The following is a 24,574-nucleotide window of genomic DNA, read 5'->3' as shown; positions in this document are numbered from 1 at the left end:
GCAGGGTCGGACACTATCCTTGTATTCAAATTCTTCTATGATTTATTCAGAGAAGGAACCCGCCTTGCAAATCCGAAGACAATACTGCGCGCCGGACTCATCATCATTGAAGCCTGGTTCAGGGGCTACTGAGGGAGTCCTGGATTAGGGGGTCTCTGACAGCCGGATTATATCCTTTGGCCGGACTGTTGGACTATGAAGATACAATATTGAAGAGTTCGTCTCGTGTCCGGATGGGACTCTACTTGGCGTGGAAGGCAAGCTAGGCAATACGGATATGGATATCTCCTCCTTTGTAACCGACCTTGTGTAACCCTAACCCTCTCCGGTGTCTATATAAACCGGAGGGTTTTAGTCCGTAGGACAACATACAATCATACCATAGGCTAGCTTCTAGGGTTTAGCCTCTCTGATCTCGTGGTAGATCTACTCTTGTACTGCCCATATCATCAATATTAATCAAGCAGGACGTAGGGTTTTACCTCCATCAAGAGGGCCCAAACCTGGGTAAAACGTCGTGTCCCCTGCCTCCTGTTACCATCGTCCTTAGACGCACAGTTTGGGACCCCCTACCCGAGATCCGCCAGTTTTGACACCGACACTCCCCCTCTCTTGTGGACATCTATTCGATGTAATCTTCTTTTTGCGGTGTGTTTGTTGAGACCGATGAATTGTGGGTTTATGATCAAGATTATCTATGAACAATATTTGAATCTTCTCTGAATTCTTTTATGTATGATTGGTTATCTTTGCAAGTCTCTTCGAATAATCAGTTTGGTTTGGCCTACTAGATTGATCTTTCTTGCAATGGGAGAAGTGCTTAGCTTTGGGTTCAATCTTGCGGTGTCCTTTCCCAGTGACAGTAGGGGCAGCAAGGCACGTATTGTATTGTTGCCATCGAGGATAACAAGATGGGGTTTTTATCATATTGCATTAATTTATCCCTCTACATCATGTCATCTTGCTTAAGGTGTTACCCTGTTTTCATGAACTTAATACTCTAGATGCATGCTGGATAGCGGTCGATGAGTGGAGTAATAGTAGTAGATACAGGCAGGAGTCGGTCTACTTGTCTTGGACGTGATGCCTACATACATAATCATACCTAGATATTCTCATTACTATGCTCAATTCTTTCAATTGCTCAACAGTAACTCGTTCACCCACTGTAAAATACTTATGCTCTTGAGAGAAGCCACTAGTGAAACCTATGGCCCCCGGGTCTATCTTCATCATATTAATCGTCCAATACTTAGTTATTTCCTTTGCTTTTTACTTAGCTTTTATTTTACTTTGCACAAAAATACCAAAAATATTATCTTATCATATCTATCAGATCTCACTCTCGTAAGTGCCCGTGAAGGGTTTGACAACCCCTTATCCCGTTGGTTGCGAGGAGTTATTTGTTTTGTGCAGGTACGAGGGACTCACGCGTAGCCTCCTACTGGATTGATACCTTGGTTCTCAAAAACTGAGGGAAATACTTACGCTACTTTGCTGCATCATCCTTTCCTCTTCAAGGAAATCCAACGCAGTGCTCAAGAGGTAGCAAGCGCGCCCCCCTACCTCACGGCCTCCTCGATTGTTTCTTGACGCCCACTCCAAGTCTCCTGGGTCACGTTTGTTGAGAAAATCACGTTCCCGATGGTTTTATTCCATTTGGACTCCGTTTGATATTCCTATTCGGCGAAACTCTAAAATAGGCACACAAAAAACAGCAATTTGGGCTGGGCCTCCGGTTAATAGGTTAGTACCAAAAATGATACAGAAGTGTAAAATAAAGCCCATTAACATCCAAAATAGATAATATAATAGCATGGAGCAATCAAAAATTATAGATACGTTGGAGACGTATCAAGCATCCCCAAGCTTAATTCATGCTCGTCCTCGAGTAGGTAAAAAAGAATTTTTGATGACGAATGCTTTCTAACATATTTCTCAATGTAATTTTTCTTTATTGTGGCATGAATGTTCAGATCCGAAAGATTCAAGATAAAAGTTTAATATTGACATAAAAATAATAATACTTCAAGTATACTAACTAAGAAATCATGTCTTCTCAAAATAACATGGCCAAAGAAAGTTATCCCTGCCAAATCATATAGTCTGGCTATGCTCTATCTTCACCACACAAAATAATTAAATCATGCACAACCCCGATGACAAGCCAAGCAATTGTTTCATACTTTTGATGTTCTCGAACTTTTTCAATCTTCACGCAATATATGAGCGTGAGCCATGGACATAGCACTATATGTGGAAAAGAATTGTGGTTGTGGAGAAGAAAAAAAAGGAGAAGATAGTCTCACATCAACTAGGAGTATCAATGGGCTATGGAGATGCCCATCAATAGATACCGATGTGAGTGAGTAGGGATTGCCATGCAATGGATGCACTACAGCTATAAGTATATGAAATCTCAACAAAAGAAACTAAGTGGGTGTGCATCCAACTCGCTTGCTCATGAAGACCTAGGGCATTTTGAGGAAGCCCATCATTGGAATATACAAGCCAAGTTCTATAATGAGAAATTCCCACTAGTATATGAAAGTGATATCATAAGAGACTCTCTATCATGAAGATCATGGTGCTACTTTGAAGCACAAGTGTGGAAAAAGGATAGTAGCATTGTCCCTTCTCTCTTTTTCTCTCATTCATTTTTTTGGGCCTTTTCTCTTTTTTTTTTGGTCTCTGTTTTTTCGTCAGGAGTCTCATACCGACTTGTGGGGGAATCATAGTCTCCATCATCCTTTACTCACTTGGGACAATGCTCTAATAATAATGATCATCACACTTTATTTACTTACAACTCAAGAATTACAACTCAATACTTAGAACAAAATATGACTATGTTAATGCCTCCGGCAGTGTACCGGGATGTGCAATGATGCATGAGTGACATGTATGAAGAATTATGAACGGTGGCCTTGCCACAAATATGATGTCAACTACATGATCATGCAAGCAATATGACAATGATGAAGCGTGTCATAATAAAGGAACGATGGAAAGTTGCATGGCAATATATCTCGGAATGGCTATGGAAATGCCATAATAGGTAGGTATGGTGGCTGTTTTGAGGAAGGTATATGGTGGGTTTAAGGTACCGGCGAAAGTTGTGTGATACTAGAGAGGCTAGCAATGGTGGAAGGGTGAGAGTGCGTATAATCCATGGACTCAACATTAGGCATAAAGAACTCACATACTTATTGCAAAACTCTATTAGTTATCGAAACAAAGTATTACACGCATGCTCCTAGGGGGATAGATTGGTAGGAAAAGACCATCGCTCGTCCCCGACCGCCACTCATAAGGAAGACAATCAATAAATAAATCATGCTCCAACTTCATCACTTAACGGTTCACCATATGTGCATGCTACGGGAATCACAAACTTCAACACAAGTATTTCTCAAATTCACAACTACTCAACTAGCATGACTCTAATATCACCATCTCCATATCTCAAAACAAATATCAAGTATCAAACTTCTCATAGTATTCAATGCACTTCTATGAAATTTTTTATATTATTCCTAAAAGCAAATTTCCATGTTTTTCTAAAGGACTCTAAAAATAATATAAGTGATGCATGAGAGATCAATTATTTCTATAAAATAAAACAACCTCCGTGCTCTAAAAGATATAAGTGAAGAACTAGAGCAAAAACTATATAGCTCAAAAGATATAAGTGAAGCACATAGAGTATTCTAATAAATTTCAAATCATGTGAGTCTCTCTCAAAAGGTGTGTACAGCAAGGATGATTGTGGTAAACTAAAAAGCAAAGACTCAAATCATATAGGGAGCTCCAAGCAAAACACATATCATGTGGTGAATAAAAATATAGCTCCAAGTAAAGTTATAGATGAACGAAGACAAAAGAGGGGATGCCTTCCGGGGCATCCCCAAGCTTAGGCTTTTTGGTATATTTTAATTTTACCTTGGGGTGCCATGGGCATCCCCAAGCTTAGGTTCTTGCCACTCCTTGTCCCATAATCCATCTAATCTTTACCCAAAACTTGAAAACTTCACAACACAAAACTCAAAATAGAAAATCTCGTGAGTTCCATTAGCGAAAGAAAACAAAACACCACTTCAAGGTACTGTAATGAACTCATTATTTATTTATATTGGTGTTAAAACTACTGTATTCCAACTTCTCTATGGTTTATAAACTCTTTTACTAGCCATAGATTCATCAAAATACGCAAATAACACACGAAAAACAGAATCTGTCAAAAACAGAACAGTCTGTAGTAATCTGGAGCTAACGCAAACTTCTAGAACCCCAAAAACTCTAAAATAAACTTCTGGACGTGAGGATTTATCTATTAATCATCTTCAAAAAGAATTAACTAAATAGCACTATCCAAATAAAAATAGCAGCAATTCTCGTGAGCGCGAAAGTTTCTGTGTTTTACAGCAAGATCAAAAAGACTTTCCCCAAGTCTTCCCAACGGTTCTACTTGGCACAAACACTAATTAAACACAAAAAACACAACCAAAACAGAGGCTAGATAAATTAATTCTTACTAAACAGGAGCAAAAAGCAAGGAATAAAAATAAAGTTGGGTTGCCTCCCAACAAGCGCTATCGTTTAACGCCCCTAGCTAGGCGTAAAAGCGAAGATAGATCTAGGCGTTGCCATAATAATAGGATAGATCACGAAAAATCATTTCATATTCTCTACGTTCAGCATGAAGTTTTCTTTGAGGCAAGCAAAAGTAATCAGAAGGGCTAAATTTAATGGGACAGAAGTCCCCAAGATCAATTTTGGGAGGTATAGGTTCCTCCTTTGGCCCTTCATATTGCACAACCAATTCATCATTATAAGCATTATTTTGACAAAACTTCGTAAGCCTATAATCGAGAGAATATCCTAGCTCGTTATTGCAAATGGCAAAATCATTATTAAGTTCGGAAATTCTATCAACTAGAACATTGGTAGGAACATTTTTTCTAAGGTTCTCATGAAAAGCAACAAAGTCTAGAGATTGAAAGTGCATTATTTCCTCTTGATCAAAGAGGATTGCCTCTATGGGAGGACGGCCAGCGTCCACCCTATAGTGCGCAAAGATTTCTTTGGCCTCTTTTATTATAAATCTGAACTCATGAGCCAAAAAGATAGTAGTGGCACGCTTAACAGAAGAATGCTCAATATTAGAAAATTCTAGGAAAATCCTTTGTATGCAAGGATGCATGTGCATAAATTGCCTTTGAAGTTCAACTACAAGCACGGCGATAGCGTCCGCAAGACTACTAGTTCTATGAAGAATAGAACTACCCATAGAAGGCAAAGCACCGGCACAAGTAAAAAAATCTTGGATAACTCCTTTCCCAATAATATTACCACTACCGATTCGGAATTTTTTGTATGTAAGATAGGGGGTTCTTCAGCAGGAGCATCAGAATTTTCCATGTTATTATTATTGTCCATATCGACAATAATTTCCCCAATTTCAGACATAACGGCAGAAAGTGCGAGGAGCAAAAGAAAGAGGGAGGCGAACAAAAAAGAGAGGGCGAATAAAACGACAAGGGCGAAGTGGGGGAGAGGAAAACATGAGGCAAATGGCAAATAATGTAATGCAAGGGATAAGAGTTTGTGATGGGTACTTGGTATGTCTTGACTTGTCCGTAGACTCCCCGGCAATGGCGCCAGAAATGGATCGTTGTCGGTAGTCAAATCTTGACTTGACTTGGCGCGGATCTCCCCGACAACGGCGTCAGAAATCCTTCTTGCTACCTCTTGAGCACTGCGTTGGTTTTCCCTTGAAGAGGAAAGGGTGATGTAGTAAAGTAGCATAAGTATTTCCCTCAGTTTTTGAGAACCAAGGTATCAATCCAGTAGGAGATCACAGTCGAGTCCCACGCACCTACACAAACAAATAAGAACCTCGCAACCAACGTGATAAAGGGGTTGTCAATCCCTTCACGGTTACTTATGAGAGTGGGATCTGATAGATATGATAAGATAATATTTTTGGTATTTTTATGATAAAGTGAAATAAAGATGCAAAGTAAAATAAACGGCAATAGAAATAACTAAGTGTTGGAAGATTAATATGATGGAAGATAGACCCGAGGGCCATAGGTTTCACTAGTGGCTTCTCTCAAGAGCATAAGTATTACGGTGGGTAAACGAATTACTGTCGAGCAATTGATAGAATTGAGCATAGTTATGAGAATATCTAGGTATGATCATGTATATAGGCATCACATCCACGACACTTAGACCAAAATGATTCTGCATCTACTACTATTACTCCACACATCAACCGCTATCCAGCATGCATCTAGAGTATTAAATTCATAAGAACATAGTAATGCTTTAAGTGAGATGACATTATGTAGAGGGATAAACTCATGCAATATGATATAAACCCCATCTTTCTATCCTCGATAGCAACAATATGTGTCGTTTCCCTTTCTGTCATTGGGATTGAGCACCGCAAGATTGAACCCAAAGCTAAGCACTTCTTCCATTGCAAGAAAGATCAATATAGTAGGCCAAACCAAACTGATAATTCGAAGATACTTGCAAAGATATACCAATCATACATAAAAGAATTCAGAGGAGATTCAAATATTGTTCATAGATAAAATTGATCATAAACCCACAATTCATCAGATCTCGACAAATACACCGCAAAAGAAGATTACATCGAATAGATCTCCAAGAAAATCGAGGAGAACTTTGTATTGAGATCCAAAGAGAGAGAAGAAGCCATCTAGCTAATAACTATGGACCCGAAGGTCTGAAGTAAACTACTCACACATCACCGAAGAGGCCATGGAGTTGATGTAGAGGCCTTCCGTGATCAATGCCCCCTCCGGCGGAGCTCCGGAAAAGGCCCCAAGATAGGATCTCTCGGGTACATAAGGTTGCGGCGGTGGAATTAGGTTTTCGTGGTGCTCCTAGATGTTTGGGGGTACGTGGATATATATAGGATGAAGAAGTAGGTCGGTGGAGCAACGAGGGGCCCACGAGGGTGGAGGGCATGCTTAGGGGGGGGGCGCGCCCCCCTACCACGTGGCCTCCTTGATTGTTTCTTGACGCCACTCAAAGTCTCCTGGATCACGTTTGTTGAGAAAATCATGTTCCCGAAGGTTTCATTCCGTTTGGACTCCGTTTGATATTCCTTTTCGGCAAAACTCTAAAATAGGAAAATAAACAGCAATTTGGGCTGGGCCTCCGGTTAATAGGTTAGTCCCAAAAATGATATAAAAGTGTAAAATAAAGCCCATTAACATCCAAAATAGATAATATAATAGCATGGAGCAATCAAAAATTATACATACGTTGGAGACGTATCAGAGAGTAGGAGGCCGCGTCTATTGTTGTCGAAGCCTAGTGCAAGCGCCTACTTCAGAACTTATGGCACGAGGCTCGGGTGCAGGCCGTTCGAGACTACTACGCCTCGAAGGGTACTAGGAGGGTGAAGTCCAAGTGTCGCGGCAAGTTTCTTAGTAAGGAGAAGTACATGCAGGTAATTACCTATTCTTAAGGCCTTGAACTTAGTTTTCTTGATTTGATTCATAGGCGTAGTGCTGAAATTTCTCTTGACTAAATTAGGTGCCCTCGAGATGGTGTGCGGATAAGATGGACTGTTGGGAGGCGTTGGTGGATGCGTGGTGCTCTCCCCAATGGCTAGTCGAACACCATAGGGCCAAGGATAAGCATGACCAAATGGAAGGTGTGCCACACCATCAAGGGAGCTCCAACCTATTTGAGGACGGGGATCACTCGGTATGTGGTTTGCTACATGATTCATGCAATTTCATTCTTCATGCTAGCATTTCCCTTCCAAAATGACTTAATATGCTTAGTTAGTTAAAAAATGGCATAACTACCTTGGATAGTTCATTTATGACATAATTAGCTCTAAAATGACATAATAACCTTAGATGGCTCTATAAAATAACTAAATATGCTTTAGTTAGTTAAAAATGGCATAACGACCTAGGATAGCTAAGTAATGACCTAAACTAATCTTAGCTAGTTCATTTATGACATATTTTGCTCTAAAATGACATAATAACCTTAGATAGCTCTATAAAATGACTTAATATGCTTTAGTTAGTTAAAATGGCATAACTACCTTGGATAGCTCAATAACAAACTAAACTAATCTTAGCTAGTTCATTCATGACATAATTAGCTCTAAAATGACAAAATAACCTTAGATAGCTCTATAAAATGCCTAAATATGCTTTAGTTAGCTAAAAATGGCATAACTACCTAGGATAGCTCAATAATGACATAATTAGCATACTTTGGTCAAAAATGGCATAATAATCTTGGTTACCTCCAAAATGACCTAAACATAGCTTATTTTCCTCGAAAATGACATAATAACCTTACTTAGCTCCAAAAATGACCAATTTTTACATAGCAATATCATTCTTCATGATAGCTTGAGCCCTTAACTAATATTTTGTTCCTCTCTCACAGGAGCGCCACAACAAGAAGCTTGTGCCAAATCTGTTCGACCTCTATGGCATGGCCCATACTGCCCCGTACAATAAGACCAAGACATTCTCGGAGTCTGACCTAGATGATCCAGAGAGCTTCACCAACATCTCCTCCCACCACAAGCTCGTGAAGTACAGAGACAAGGGGAAGGCGAGGAAAGGGGAGGACTTTAACCGGAGCCAGGATCCTTTTGATACAGAGCTAGTGATGATATCTGGTGGCGGCAGGTCCCATGGCTCCATAGCCATTGGTGATGGACTGATACGTTGTCCTAGGACTCTCCTGCAGATCAAGAAGCGCCAGAGTAGCTCTGATTCTTAGATAACGCCTCGTGCACGGCCCGCGGAGCTCTCCATGGCGGTTAGTCATACAAAATTTCTCACCTTTCCTCCATTACATTGTGTGTGCGTCTGTTGATGATTACAATGCTAACGAGGAGTTGTGTGTTGCAGGCATTGGTTGAGAAAGAGAGATTGAACACCCAAGCGCTTTTGGAGGAGGCAAAAAAAGGGAGGCGGTGGAGAGGGAGAGGGAGCTGGAGGAGAGGATGGCTAAGCTGTTGGAGGAGGAGAGGAACCGGAACGAGGTGTCTCACCGGGCCCTATACGACCTCCTCGTGGTACGTTTCTCGTGCATATTAGCCAAATCATGCACGTAATGTTCACATTACTAACTAATATGACTGACTCGTGAGAACCAAATGTGCAGACCATGTGCGAGAAAAACGGTCAGACCCCTCCGCCAATGCCCCAGATTGCTCCGGCAACCACGGTGAGATTGATTTGAATGGTCATTAGTTACTAGTATTCACATTTTAGTTGCATCATGCTTACGAGACATTATTGGAAATGATCTTTGGTGCATCATGCCTCCCGACAAGCATAGACCAATCCTTCTGCGTCTGGCAATGGCGGAACCCGACCGGTCCTTCACCTCCATCTACCACTGGCGCAGCCCCGACCATTCCTTCACCTCCGTGATAATGGTATTTTTCTTCTTATTTAGCCTTTTTAGTCCATTTAAGACATAATTTAGCCCATTTAGTCCACAGATGACATAATAAGATGAAGAAAATCAAGGAAGAGGAAGAAAAGAAGGAATAGGGAGAAAAGAAGAAGAAGAAGAATTCTTCTTCTTTTCTTATTCTTCTTCTTCTTCTTTTTCCTTTCCTCCTCTTACTTGTTTTTTACTCGTAAATGGCATAATAACCTTGCTAACCTCATAAATGTCATATACTTAGCTTGTTGTCCTCTAAAATGACACAATAAGCTTAGTTAGGTAAAAAAATGGCATAATTAGCTAGGTTAGCTCAAAAATGACCAAGTTTACCTAGGTCAATTCCAATATGATCCATTTAACCTACGTTAGCTCCAAAATGACCTATTTACCTAGCTTAGCTCTAAATTGACCTACACACTTAGCATTTTTACCTACCTTAGACCAAAAATGGCATTTTTACCTACATTAGTTAGAAAGAAGAAGATAAAGAATAAGAGAGGAGAAAAAGAAAGAAAGACAAGATAAATTCTACTTCTTCTAACTTTCATCTTTCCCATTTTGCAGATTTGCTTTAGATGAGGAAGCTTGCATTGACGGAGTGTACTATTCTTCTGGTGCTTCCTTGTTTTTATGAAAACTTGTTTGGATATGTATGTCTATATGGATATGTTGTTGGAAACTTGTTTCTGGATATGTATGTATATATGGATATGTTGGATAGGATGGAATTTGTTGAACTATGTTGTTGGATATGTTGGATTTGATGAAATATGCTGTTGGACATGTTGTTATATGTTGTTGGATATGTTTGATATGTATGTATGTATATCTGTGTATGAAATCCTATCAAATTAAATGGATTCAAATAAAAACAGGGGATATATAGCCTCTTTGCCGTCTGCTAGCGGATGGCAAAGAGCTTTGCCGTCTGCTAGCGTGTAACATCCCAAATTTTCAATTTGGAATGTTATACATTAGATCATCATGCATATCATATTTTATTTTGCTTTTGGTTTTGATCCTAGAAAATCCTAAGCAACTCAAGGACCCACGGAGAGAGTTGGGGATTTCGTTATTTACATATTTGAGTTTTCTCAAATTATGTAAACATGATCATTTGATTTTATTTATTTTATCATCAATTATTTCTGTTACAAAAATATGAGAGCGGGAATAAAATGACTTTCCCAAAATATAGAAAAATTGAGGATTTAATAAAAAAAATCAAATAAGATTTATTTTGGAGTTTTTCGGTATTTTTATTTGAATTTAGGAAAAATGCGCGTTTTTCAAAGTTGTAGTTTGGGCCCAGATAAATGTTCACTTTATCAGGCTTGATTTTAGAAACCTGGGAAAATTTATTTCGTGATTTTTGGAGTCCGTTTAGTATTTCTTTTTATTTTTCTTCCGAGCGGAATTATTTAAAAAAAACACGGAACCGACTTTGGGCCGTACTCGGCCAGGACTCCGCCTGGCCGGGGCCTTTATAAGGCGCGCCCGAGGCCCGAGCCGAGCCAGCCCACCCCGCCGCCCTAACCCTAGCCGCCGCCGCCGCCCACCGCCCGCCGCCGCCGACTCGCCGGAGCAGCGCGCCGCCCGAGGTTTGCCGCCGCCTCGTTTTCCGTGCTGTTTTAAAAAAATTGTTCGTCGTTTTTCTTTTTCATCGGATTTTTCTGCGGTTATTTTCTGATCGCGATTTCTGATCCGATTTTCGTTTTGGTATAACTTTTCGCTCGTTTGTCGGAATCAGGCGATTCAAGCGCCTGGAGTTTCGTCTCAAAACCCTCTTTCCAAATAATCAACTTAAACATGTTTTTGCTACTGTAAAATTTGCCCTAGATCCAGATTACTAGAACAAAGTTGTTTTCTTTCGCCGTTTGATTTCATTTGTTGCGTTCGATTTGATTCTTTTTGCAAACCAGGGTTCTTAAGTTGAACTTTCTGATTAGATCTTCTATTTGAGTTTTACCTGTGCATTAGATGAGTACTTATTGTATGCTTGTTGTTTGTCTGCGATAGAATACCCGGAGTGCGCCGCCTGTTACTTTGAATCTCTAGGTTTCGCGGATCATCAGCAAGGCAAGTAACACTTTGATCATGCCTTTTTCTACAACCCAGTTTTATTGCATTAGATCAATCCTCACACATTGCATGATTAGGGTCTAATTAAATTGTGGGATGGGAAGTAGATGAGGTAGTACCTATTACCTGTTTATTATCAAACCTTTGGGAGTTACTTCTGCGTTTGCTTATTATGCCATGCTATGCTAGTAGACGTGGATTGGGTGAGTGATATCCATGACAGATGTGAGATTGTTAATTAATGGTTTATCTAAGGTGGCAACCTAACACACATCTGGGTGGATTGAGGCACCTGGAGTTTCCAGGACTTGCCTGTTTTCTTGTGGACCGCCACCCAGGCTCAAAGGGATCATGAGATTATTCATACTAGAAACTTCCGTGTGCAGCCACAAGCCATTATGGGCTCTGGCATAGTTGACTAAGTTATGCGAACTCTTACAGTGGTAGACTAGCAGATGTAGGGGATGTAGGTGGTACAGTCTACCCGATCGTAAGGTGCTAGCGCTTCTGAAAGACTATGTCTCGGTCATCCATTTCTCAAACACCCTGTAGTGCGAGAAACCAAACGGAGGCGATCGAGTCTTGTGGGGAAAAGTGCGCAAACCTCTGCAGAGTGTAATAAACTAATCATGGTTAGCCGTGTCCCCGGTTATGGACATCTTGAGTATCTAGTACCTCGATTATCATGTGAATCTCAACATGTTACTCTAAAATTAATTTTGTTGGGTTTAATGATGTTACTTAATTGGGATTGAGAATGTTGTCAACCATTCTCAATGTTTAACAACCACCATGATAGTAATTAAATTTATTCCTTTGAAGTACGGAAAAATTGGCTTTACGCAAAAACTGTAACCATAGAGCTTTCCACCAGCCAAATATGCATATAGTATAGCTGTTGCATTCCATTACTCTCTATGTGTTACCTTGCCAGCATATTCCATGTGCTGACCCGTTTTCGGGCTGCAACGTTAATGTTGCAGACTTTTCAGAGGACGAATAAGGAGTTTTTAGGTCGTGGTTCTATACTCAGTGATGCCGTTGGAGTTGATGGACTCACTTATCTTCCAAGCCTTCCGTTGTTATCGTCACTAGATGGCCTTAAGCCATATTTATTGTAATAAGTTCTCTTTTGAGACACTCGATGTAATAAGTGTGTGATTGCTACTCTGCTATAAATCCTCCGAGTACTGTGTGGTGTCAGCATTACTGATCCAGGGATGACACCGGAGCACAGAGATTAGACTGTTTGAGGTCTGGTCGCTACAGAGATGGTATCAGAGCACACGCTGACTGTAGGACACGACCACTAAGCTAAAGACCTAGATCACTACTCACTCTCCTCTCTTCTGACTTCTCATCTTTTCTACTCTTTAGGATGGCGGATGCAAGGAACAAGTTCACCCAACCGGATGAAGATACACCCTTTGGACGCCACTTGAAGGAAGTCACTAGATACCTGAACATAGGAGTACCAAGCTTCACGGGAACCTACAACGCCACTTTACCTAAAGAAGAGCGCTGGATGATTCAAGTTCAAGTTCCAGGAAGGACGTTCATGCCAGTCACTAAGCCCATAGAGTTTTCTTTTGATGCACCAACTTGGAGTCTAGGAAAGGGCATGGCAGCTCACATCGCCATGGGACACATTGAAGAAGTCTACCGCAAGGATCTTAAGGATACTATCTACCAGATTTGTGGGCGCCGAGATGAACACTGGGAGATGATCAACACCAGGAAAGATAGATCAATTGCAGCTTTTATTCAGGAGTTAAACCATCGCATTCGACGACAGGAGAATCAGATGTGCGCCGACATGATAGATCTGAAGAAGGCTAAGACTAAAATCAAGGAACTAGAGGAAGAACTCAAGGCTACACGCGAAGATTATGAAGAAGAAATTGAAGTATTGGTGGATAGGAATGCCGACCTAACTATGAAGCTAGGAATATTTATGGGAGGCCCGACACCAATAGATGAAGACGAAGAACCCAAGGAGATTAGCCCGGAAGACTACATCATCATCGACGACACCGACTCGGAAGCAGATAGTAGCGATGATGACTATGTGGATGACGCAGGAGCAGATATCATGGAGTCTACAACCGTAGAATATTTCTAGTAGACCACCTCATCAGTAGTAGTAGTCCACCATGTAAATATAGTAGTCCGAGCACTTTTGCGATAGCTAGATCGATTGTATGTCCTTGTTTGATTGATTGAAGTGAATTGTGTGCTTTTGCCTCATGTGCATATGGGTAGTGTTTTCTCTTTAGACCCCCTCTATTCTTATATCTCATCTTTTCTAAACCCTCAGATGCCTTCGAGATGTGACCCCGGATTTGCCTTTCCGCCGGAGCTCACCCAGTTGATCCAGCAGCAGAATACCTTGATGCAGTTGCTAGTTCAGAATCAGAATCAGGGAAACAACAACAACACCCCACCACCACCACCACCACCTGTTGACCACTTAGCCCGTTTTCTTAGGCTAAATCCACCGGTGTTTTCTAGTAGCACCGAGCCGATAGTAGCAGATGATTGGCTCCGCAAGATAGCTAGGGAGTTGACCACAGCAGGATGCACAGATGTGGAGAAGGTTAAGTTTGCCGCACATCAGTTAGAAGGACCCGCAGCATCTTGGTGGGAGAATTTCACAGCCACCTTCCCAGTCGACACTGTCACATGGAACCAGTTTCAGCAGGCTTTTCATACTGCCCATGTTTCAGCAGGAGCAATGGCCATGAAGAAGCGTGAGTTTCGTAACTTGCGCCAAGGAGGACAGACAGTTGGCCAGTATGTGGAGGAGTTTAGTAAGCTAGCATGATATGCCCCAGATGATGTTGCTACAGATGCAGCTAAGCAGGAGAAATTCCTGGAAGGATTGAATGATGAGTTGAGTATGCAGTTGATGGTAGCCACCTTCAACAACTACCAGGAGTTGGTAGATCGTGCTCTTATGATTGAAGGGAAGCAGCAGCAAATTAAGAACCGCAAGAGGAAGTATGGACAAGGAAAGTATAATTCAGGAGCTCAGCAGAAGCCTCGTTTTATCCCTAGGCCGGGAGGACATTTTCAGCATACCCATGGAGTAGGTAGCTCGCACAATCACAATGGCACCAAGAATGGTAATGGGAATGGAGGACAGAACCGCAACACCCCATCAACCCCAGCCAAGAAGGACTTGAGCCACGTCACTTGCTATAAGTGTTCGAAGCCAGGACACTATGCAAATGAATGTCCTGAAGGCCAAAACGGCAATGGAAGCTCTGGAAAGAAGCCGAACCCTTTCAACAGGGGACAGGTGAACCACGTTAATGTGGAGGAGGTTGAAGCTCAGCCCGATACAGTAATAGGTAAGTTTTTGGTTAAGTCATTTACTGCACTCGTTCTTTTTTATACTGGTGCATCACATTCATACATATCAAGGGGATTTGTGGATAATGTAACCTACCAACCCAAGCCCTTAGGTCACCCATGTTAGTAACCTCGCCAGGAGCAGAGTATGTGGCAAGTCTATGGTGTGATCGGTTACCATTAAGGATTGGTAACTATGTTTTTCCCTCAGACCTAATAGTATTGGAATCTCAAGGATTGGATGTGATATTACGCATGGATTGGTTATCAAAGTATGAAGGGAATATTGAGTGTGCTAGTAAGTCAATATTGCTTACCACACCAGAAGGGAGAAGGATCAAGTATGTATCCCGGCATGTAACAAAGAGGACACAAGTAAATTCCTTATCAGGAGTTGTGCAGGAGGAAGTACCAGTGGTAAAGGATTTTCCTGATGTATTTCCCGAAGAGTTGCCAGGCATGCCACCGGATAGAGACATTGAGTTTTTGATTGAGCTTTTGCCAGGCACTGGGCCAATATCGAAGAGACCATATAGGATGCCAGCAAAAGATTTGGTGGAAATTAAGAAGCAGATTAAGGAGTTACTGGATAAAGGTTACATTCACCCAAGTTCTTCGCCTTGGGGATCACTAGTACTTCTAGTAGAGAAGAAGGATGGATCGATAAGGATGGTTGTTGACTATCGAGGACTGAATGAAGTAACAATCAAGAACAAGTACCTGCTACCAATGATCAATGATCTGTTTGATCGATTGCAAGGAGCTAAAGTGTTTTCCAAGATCGATTTGCGATCAGGATACCATCAGTTGAAGATTCGAGAACAGGATATTCCGAAGACAGCTTTTACCACCAGGTATGGGCTGTATGAGTATACCGTTATGTCATTTGGACTGACTAACGCGCCTGCCTATTTTATGAACATGATGAACAAAGTGTTTATGGAGTTTTTGGATAAGTTCGTCGTAGTGTTCATTGATGATATCCTGGTTTATTCGAAGAATGAAGAGGAGCATAAGGAGCAATTGTGTTTGGTACTTGGAAAGCTCAGAGAACATCAATTATATGCCAAGTTCAGCAAATGTGAATTTTGGTTGAAGGAAGTGGGATTCCTCGGACATGTTATATCGGGAGAAGGTATAGCAGTAGATCCCGCTAAAGTTGAAACCGTGACCAAGTGGGAAGCCCCCAACTACCGTTGGAGAGATCCGGAGTTTTCTTGGACTCGCAGGATACTACCGGAGGTTTATTGAGAATTTCTCAAGGATTGCGAAGCCTATGACAGAGTTGTTGAAGAAGGATACTAAGTTCAAATGGACTGATGAGTGTGAGGCAAGTTTTCAGGAATTGAAGAAACGTTTGGTTACCTCACCAGTGTTGATTTTGCCAGATCAAACCAAGGACTATGAGGTGTATTGCGACGCTTCACGTCGAGGACTTGGAGTAGTGCTTATGCAGGAAGGGCGAGTTGTTTCGTATGCTTCACGACAACTAAAGCCTCACGAATTGAATTATGCTACACATGATTTGGAGTTAGCAGCCGTAGTGCATGCATTGAAGACATGGAGACATTTCCTCATTGGAAATCATTGTGAGGTGTACACGGATCATAAGAGTCTGAAGTACATTTTCACGCAGAAGGAGTTGAACCTCAGACAAAGGAGATGGTTGGAGCTCATCAACGATTATGATATGAAATTACATTACCATCCCGGAAAAGCTAATGTAGTAGCTGATGCATTAAGCCGCAAGAGCCATGTCAATAGGTTAATGACGGCAGAAATACCCAAGGCGTTAGCAGAAAATCTTCATGAGCTATGTTTAGAAATAGTTCCGAGAGGCTATGTGGCAACGTTGGAAATTCAGTCAACTTTGATGGATAGAATCAGAGAAGCTCAGAAAACTGACAAAGAGATTGCCGCTATAAAGGAGAAACTGAGCAAAGGAAAAGCTAAAGGATTTCGTGAGGATGAGCACGACACCCTATGGTTTGAAGACCATGTTTATATACCCAATGACCCGGAGATCAGAAAGTTGATTCTGCAAGAGGCACATGATTCACCATATTCGATTCACCCAGGAAATACCAAGATGTATTTGGATTTGAAGGATATTTTTTGGTGGACCGGAATGAAGAAGGATATTGCGGAGTATGTAGCAGTCTGTGACGTATGTCAGAGAGTAAAGGCAGAGCATCAGAAGCCAGCAGGATTGTTGCAACCATTGCCGATACCCGAATGGAAATGGGATAAGCTAGGCATGGATTTTATCACGGGATTACCAAGGACTCGTTCAGGCTATGACTCAATTTGGGTTGTAGTTGATTGATTGACGAAGGTAGCTCATTTCATCCCAGTAAAGACCACTTACACCAGTGCTAAGTTGGCAAAGATATACATGACCAGGATCGTATGTTTGCATGGAGTTCCGAGGAGCATCGTATCAGATAGAGGAACCCAGTTTACCTCGAAGTTCTGGAAGCAGTTGCATCAGACTTTGGGTACTAGGTTAGAATTTAGTACAGCTTTTCATCCGCAGACAGATGGACAGACTGAGAGAGTCAATCAGATTTTGGAGGATATGCTGAGAGCTTGTGCGCTAGATTATGGATCTAGTTGGGACGATAATTTGCCATATGCAGAGTTCTCTTACAATAATAGCTATCAGACCAGTTTGAAGATGGCCCTTTCGAGGCTTTGTACGGAAGGAGGTGCAGGACACCGTTGTCATGGGACGAAGTTGGAGACCGCCAGTTGTTTGGACCAGATTTGATTAAGGAGTCTGAACAGAAGGTGAAGTTGATTCGCGATAGGCTCAAAGTAGCCCAGTCCAGGCAGAAGAGCTACGCAGATTCTAAACGCAAGGAGACAGTTTACGAAGTCGGAGATAGAGCTTATCTTCAAGTATCCCCACTTCGAGGGATTAAGCGCTTTGGAGTTAAGGGGAAGTTAGCGCCATGATTTGTAGGACCATATCGAGTTTTGGAGCGTATGGGAGAAGTGGCTTACAAGTTGGAATTGCCAGAAGGATTAACAGGAGTTCATGATGTGTTTCACGTTTCTCAGTTGAAGAAGTGTCACACGGAGATGGCTGACATACCTTTGAGAGACACAGTGCCATTGGAAGCAATTCAGTTGGATAACAATTTGACCTATGAGGAGAAACCAGTCAAGATTCTTGAGTTTGCCAGTCGGGTTACTCGTAGCAAGGTTATCAAGTTTTGCAAAGTTCAGTGGAGCCACCACACGGAGGATGAAGCCACCTGGGAGCGAGAGGAAGAATTGCTCAAAGACCACCCTCACCTATTTTCTAGCCAACCCGAATCTCGAGAGCGAGATTCATCTTAAGGGGGGTAGGTTTGTAACATCCCAAATTTTCAATTTGGAATGTTATACATTAGATCATCATGCATATCATATTTTATTTTGCTTTTGGTTTTGATCCTAGAAAATCCTAAGCAACTCAAGGACCCATGGACAGAGTTGGGGATTTCGTTATTTACATATTTGAGTTTTCTCAAATTATGTAAACAGGATCATTTGATTTAATTTATTTTATCATCAATTATTTCTATTACAAAAATATGAGAGCGGGAATAAAATGACTTTCCCAAAATATAGAAATATTGAGGATTTAATAAAAAAATCAAATAAGATTTATTTCGGAGTTTTTCGGTATTTTTATTTGAATTTAGGAAAAATGCGCGTTTTTCAAAGTTGCAGTTTGGGCCCAGATAAATGTTCACTTCATCGGGCTTGATTTTAGAAACCAGGGAAAATTTATTTCGTGATTTTTGGAGTCTGTTTAGTATTTCTTTTTATTTTTCTTCCGAGCGGAATTATTTTAAAAAAACGCGGAACCGACTTTGGGCCGTACTCGGCCAGGACTCCGCCTGGCCGGGGCCTTTATAAGGCGCGCCCGAGGCCCGAGCCGAGCTAGCCCACCCCGCCGCCCTAACCCTAGCCGCGGCAAGCCGCCGCCGCCGCCCGCCGCCCGCCGCCGCCGACTCGCCGGAGCAGCGCGCCGCCCGAGGTTCGCCGCCGCCTCATTTTCCGTTCTGTTTAAAAAAAATTGTTCGTCATTTTTCTTTTTCATCGGATTTTTCCGCGGTTATTTTCTGATCGTGGTTTCTGATCCGATTTTCGTTTTGGTATAACTTTTCGCTCGTTTGTCGGAATCAGGCGATTCAAGCGCCTGGAGTTTCGTCTCGAAACCCTCTTTCCGAATAATCAACTTAAACATGTTTTTGCTACTGTAAAATTTTCCCTAGATCCAGATTACTAGAACGAAGTTGTTTTCTTTCGCCGTTTGGTTTCTTTTGCTGCGTTCGATTTGATTCTTTTTGCAAACCAGGTTTCTTAAGTTGAACTTTCTGGTTAGATATTCTACTTGAGTTTTACCTGTGCATTAGATGAGTACTTATTGTATGCTTGTTGTTTGTCTGTGATAGAATACCCGGAGTGCGCCGCCTGTTACTTTGAATCTCTAGGTTTCGCGGATCATCAGCAAGGCAAGTAACACTTTGATCATGCCTTTTTCTACAACCCAGTTTTATTGCATTAGATCAATCCTCACACATTGCATGATTAGGGTCTAATTAAATTGTGGGATGGGAAGTAGATGAGGTAGTACCTATTACCTGTTTATTATCAAACCTTTGGGAGTTACTTCTGCGTTTGCTTATTATGCCATGCTATGCTAGTTGACGTGGATTGTGTGAGTGATATCCATGACAGATGTGAGATTGTTAATTAATGGTTTATCTAAGGTGGCAACCTAACACACATCTGGGTGGATTGAGGCACCTGGGGTTTCCAGGACTTGCCTGTTTTCTTTTGGACCGCCACCCAGGCTCAAAGGGATCATGAGATTATTCATACTAGAAACTTCCGTGTGCAGCCACAAGCCATTATGGGCTCTGGCATAGTTGACTAAGTTGTGCGAACTCTTACAGTGGTAGACTAGCAGATGTAGGGGATGTAGGTGGTACGGTCTACCCGATCGTGAGGTGCTAGCGCTTCTGAAAGACTATGTCTCGGTCATCCGTTTCTCAAACACCCTGTAGTGCGAGAAACCAAACGGAGGCGATCGAGTCTTGTGGGGAAAAGTGCGCAAACCTCTACAGAGTGTAATAAACTATCATGGTTAGCCGTGTCCCCAGTTATGGACATCTTGAGTATCTAGTACCTGGATTATCATGTGAATCTCAACATGTTACTCTAAAATTAATTTTGTTGGGTTTAATGATGTTACTTAATTGGGATTGAGAATGCTGTCAACCATTCTCAATGTTTAACAACCACCATGATAGTAATTAAATTATTCCTTTGAAGTAGGGAAAAATTGGCTTTATGCAAAAACTGTAACCATAGAGCTTTCCACCAGCCAAATATGCATATAGTATAGCTGTTGCATTCCATTACTCTCTATGTGTTACCTTGCCAGCATATTCCATGTGCTGACCCGTTTTCGGGCTGCAACGTTAATGTTGCAGACTTTTCAGACAACGAATAAGGAGTTTTTAGGTCGTGGTTCTATACTCAGTGATGCCGTTGGAGTTGATGGACTCACTTATCTTCCAAGCCTTCCGTTGTTATCGTCACTTGATGGCCTTAAGCCATATTTATTGTAATAAGTTCTCTTTTGAGACACTCGATGTAATAAGTGTGTGATTGCTACTCTGCTATAAATCCTCCGAGTACTGTGTGGTGTCAGCATTACTGATCCAGGGATGACACCGGAGCACAGAGATCACACTGTTTGAGGTCTGGTCGCTACATAGTGGATGGCAAAGAGCTTTGTCGTCTGCTAGCGGGCGGCAAAGAGGACACGTCGCGGCTACCTGTAGAAACTAGGAACACTAGGCTGCCTATTTGGGCACTTTGCCATCTGCCAGCAGACAGCAAAGACATTCGAATCTTTGTCGTCAACTGGCTGACGACAAAGTGCCCAAATAGGCCTGGCAAATAGGGCCAGCTATGCCGTCCGCTAGCGGATGGCAAAGATTCAAAGTTCTTTGCCGTCAGCTGGCCGACAGCATAGCTGGCCACGTGGCAACTTCCCAGTGCTGCCCGAGCTGAGCTCTTTGACGTCTGTCATCACACGGCAAAGCACGCCGTTAACCCCTAACGGACGTCACCCCACCCAACTGCCGTCCATGATCTTTGCCATCTGCTGGCCTACAATGGCGGACGGCACAACCCTTTGCCGTCAGCTTCTATGAAGCAGACGGCAAAGAATGCCTTTCCCGTCACTCGATAAGCCAGACAGTTTGCCGTCCGCGATGCATCTGATACATCTCCAACGTATCTATAATTTTTTATTGTTCCATGCTATTATATTATCCATCTAGGATGTTTTATATGCATTTATATGCTATTTTATATGATTTTTGCGACTAACCTATTAACCTAAAGCCCAGTGCCAATTTCTGTTTTTCCTTGTTTTTGAGTATCGCAGAAAAGGAAAACCAAACGGAGTCCAATTGACCTGAAATTTCACGGAGATTATTTTTGGACCAGAAGAAGCCCATGGAGTATCGAAGATGGGCCAGAAGAGTCCCGAGGCACCCACGAGGGTGGGGGCACGCCCTACCCCCCTGGGCGCGCCCCCCTACCTTGTGGCCGCCTCGGGGACCCCCCTGACTTATTCCCGATGCCAAAACCTCTTATATATACCCAAACTTCCAGAACATAACCTAGATCGGCAATTTTGCCGCCGAAAGGCTCTATAGCCACGGAAAACCAATCTAGACCTGTTTCGGCACCTTGCCGGAGGGGGGAATCCCTCTCCGGTGGCCATCTTCATCATCCCGGCGCTCTCCATGACGAGGAGGGAGTAGTTTACCCTCAGGGCTGAGGGTATGTATCAGTAGTTATGTGTTTGATCTCTCTCTCTCTCTCTCTCTCGTGTTGTTGATTCGCACGATCTTGATGTATCACGATCTTTGCTATTATAGTTGGATCTTATGATGTTTCTATTGGAAATATGCCCTAGAGGCAATAATAAATTGATTATTATTATATTTCTTTGTTCATGATAATAGTCTTTTATTCATGCTATAACTGTATTATCCGGAAATCGTAATACACGTGTGAATACAAAGACCACAATATGTCCCTAGTGAGCCTCTAGTTGACTAGCTCATTGTGATCAACAGATAGTCATGGTTTCCTGACTATGGACATTGGATGTCGTTGATAACGGGATCACATCATTAGGAGAATGATGTGATGGACAAGACCCAATCCTAAGCCTAGCACAAAGATCGTGTAGTTCGTTTGCTAGAGCTTTGCCAATGTCAAGTATCTCTTCCTTTGACCATGAGAGCGTGTAACTCCTGGATACCGTAGGAGTGCCTTGGGTGTATCAAACGTCACAACGTAACTGGGTGACTATAAAGGTGCACTACAGGTATCTCCGAAAGTATCTATTGTTTTATGCGGATCGAGACTGGGATTTGTCACTCCGTGTAAACGGAGAGGTATCTCTGGGCCCACTCGGTAGGACATCATCATATGCGCAATGTGACCAAGGAGTTGATCACGGGATGATGTGTTACGGAACGAGTAAAGTGACTTGCCGGTAACGAGATTGAACAAGGTATTGGATACCGACGATCGAGTCTCGGGCAAGTAACATACCGATAGACAAAGGGAATTGAATACGGGATTGATTAAGTCCTTGACATCGTGGTTCATCCGATGAGATCATCATGGAACATGTGGGAGCCATCATGGGTATCCAGATCCCGCTGTTGGTTATTGACCAGAGAACGTCTCGGTCATGTCTGCATGTCTCCCGAACCCGTAGGGTCTACACACTTAAGGTTCGATGACACTAGGGTTATAAAGGAAGCTTGTATGTGGTTACCGAATGTTGTTCGGAGTCCCGGATGAGATCCCGGACGTCACGAGGAGTTCCGGAATGGTCCGGAGGTAAAGATTTATATATGGGAAGTCCTGTTTTGGTCACCGGAAAAGTTTCGGGCGATATCGGTATTGTACCGGGACCACCGGGAGGGTCCCGGGGGTCCACCAAGTGGGGCCACCTGCCCCAGAAGGCTGCGTGGGCCAAGTGTGGGAGGGGACCAGCCCCTAGGTGGGCTGGTGCGCCCCCCACAAGGGGTCCAAGGCGCAAGAGAGAGTGGGAGGGGGCAAACCCTAGTCCAGATGGGCCTTAAGGCCCACCTAGTGTGCGCCTCCCCTCTCTCCCCCTCTTGGCCGCCTCCCCAAGTCCCATCTAGGGCTGGCCGCACCCCTTGGGGTGGGAAACCCTAAAGGGGGCGCAACCCCCTTCTCCCCTATATAAATAGAGGCCTGGGGCTGCCCATAACACATGAGAACTTCTCCTCTCGTTGGTGCAGCCCTGCCTCTCCTCCTCCTCCTCTCCCATGGTGCTTGGCGAAGACCTGCGGGATTGCCACGCTCCTCCACCACCACCACGCCGTTGTGCTGCTGCTGGATGGAGTCTTCCTCAACCTCTCCCTCTCTCCTTGCTGGATCAAGGCGTGGGAGACGTCACCGGGCTGTACGTGTGTTGAACGCGGAGGTGCCGTGCGTTCGGCACTTGATCATCGGTGATTTGAATCACGACGAGTACGACTCCATCAACCCCGTTCACTTGAACGCTTCCGCTTAGCGATCTACAAGGGTATGTAGATGCACTCTCCTTCCCCTCGTTGCTAGTTTCTCCATAGATAGATCTTGGTGACACGTAGGAAAATTTTGAATTTCTGCTACGTTCCCCAACAGTGGCATCATGAGCTAGGTCTATTGCGTAGATTCTTTGCACGAGTAGAACACAAAGTAGTTGTGGGTGTTGATGTTGTTCAATATGCTTACCGTTACTAGTCCAATCTTGTTTCGACGGTATTGTGGGATGAAGCGGCCCGGACCGACCTTACACGTAGTCTTACGTGAGACAGGTTCCACCGATTGACATGCACTTGGTGCATAAGGTGGCTAGCGGGTGCCAGTCTCTCCCACTTTAGTCGGAACGGATTCGATGAAAAGGGTCCTTATGAAGGGTAAATAGCAATTGGCATATCACGTTGTGGTCTTGCGTAGGTAAGAAACGTTCTTGCTAGAAACCCATAGCAGCCACGTAAAACATGCAACAACAATTAGAGGACGTCTAACTTGTTTTTGCAGGGTATGCTATGTGATGTGATATGGCCAAGAAGAATGTGATGAATGATATGTGATGTATGTGATATGGCCCATGTCAAGAGGTATAAGACCTCCGACGATTTTATTAGCCTGCAAACTAAGGGAGAAAAGCTCAATCGTTGAGCTTGTGCTCAGATTGTCTGAGCACAACAATCACTTGAATCGAGTGGGAGTTGATCTTCCAGATGATAGTGATGTTTCTCCAAAGACATTGCCACCAAGCTACTAGAGCTTCGTGATGAACTATAACATATCAGGGATAGATATGATGATCCTTTGAAGTATTCGCGATGTTTGACACCGCGAAAGTAGAAATCAAGAAGGGGCATCAATTGTTGATGGTTGGTGAAACCACTAGTTTCAAGAAGGGCAAGGGCAAGAAGGGATACTTCATGAAACGGCAAATCAGTTGCTGCTCTAGTGAAGAAACCCAAGGTTGAACCCAAACCCGAGACTAAGTGCTTCTGTAATAAGGGGAACAGTCACTAGAGCG

The sequence above is a fragment of the Triticum dicoccoides genome, chromosome 1A (assembly GCF_002162155.2).
Source record: "Triticum dicoccoides isolate Atlit2015 ecotype Zavitan chromosome 1A, WEW_v2.0, whole genome shotgun sequence".
NCBI classification, from domain to species: domain Eukaryota; kingdom Viridiplantae; phylum Streptophyta; class Magnoliopsida; order Poales; family Poaceae; genus Triticum; species Triticum dicoccoides.
The sequence above is the reverse complement of the archived record's forward strand: the minus strand, read 5'-3'. Positions refer to the sequence as shown.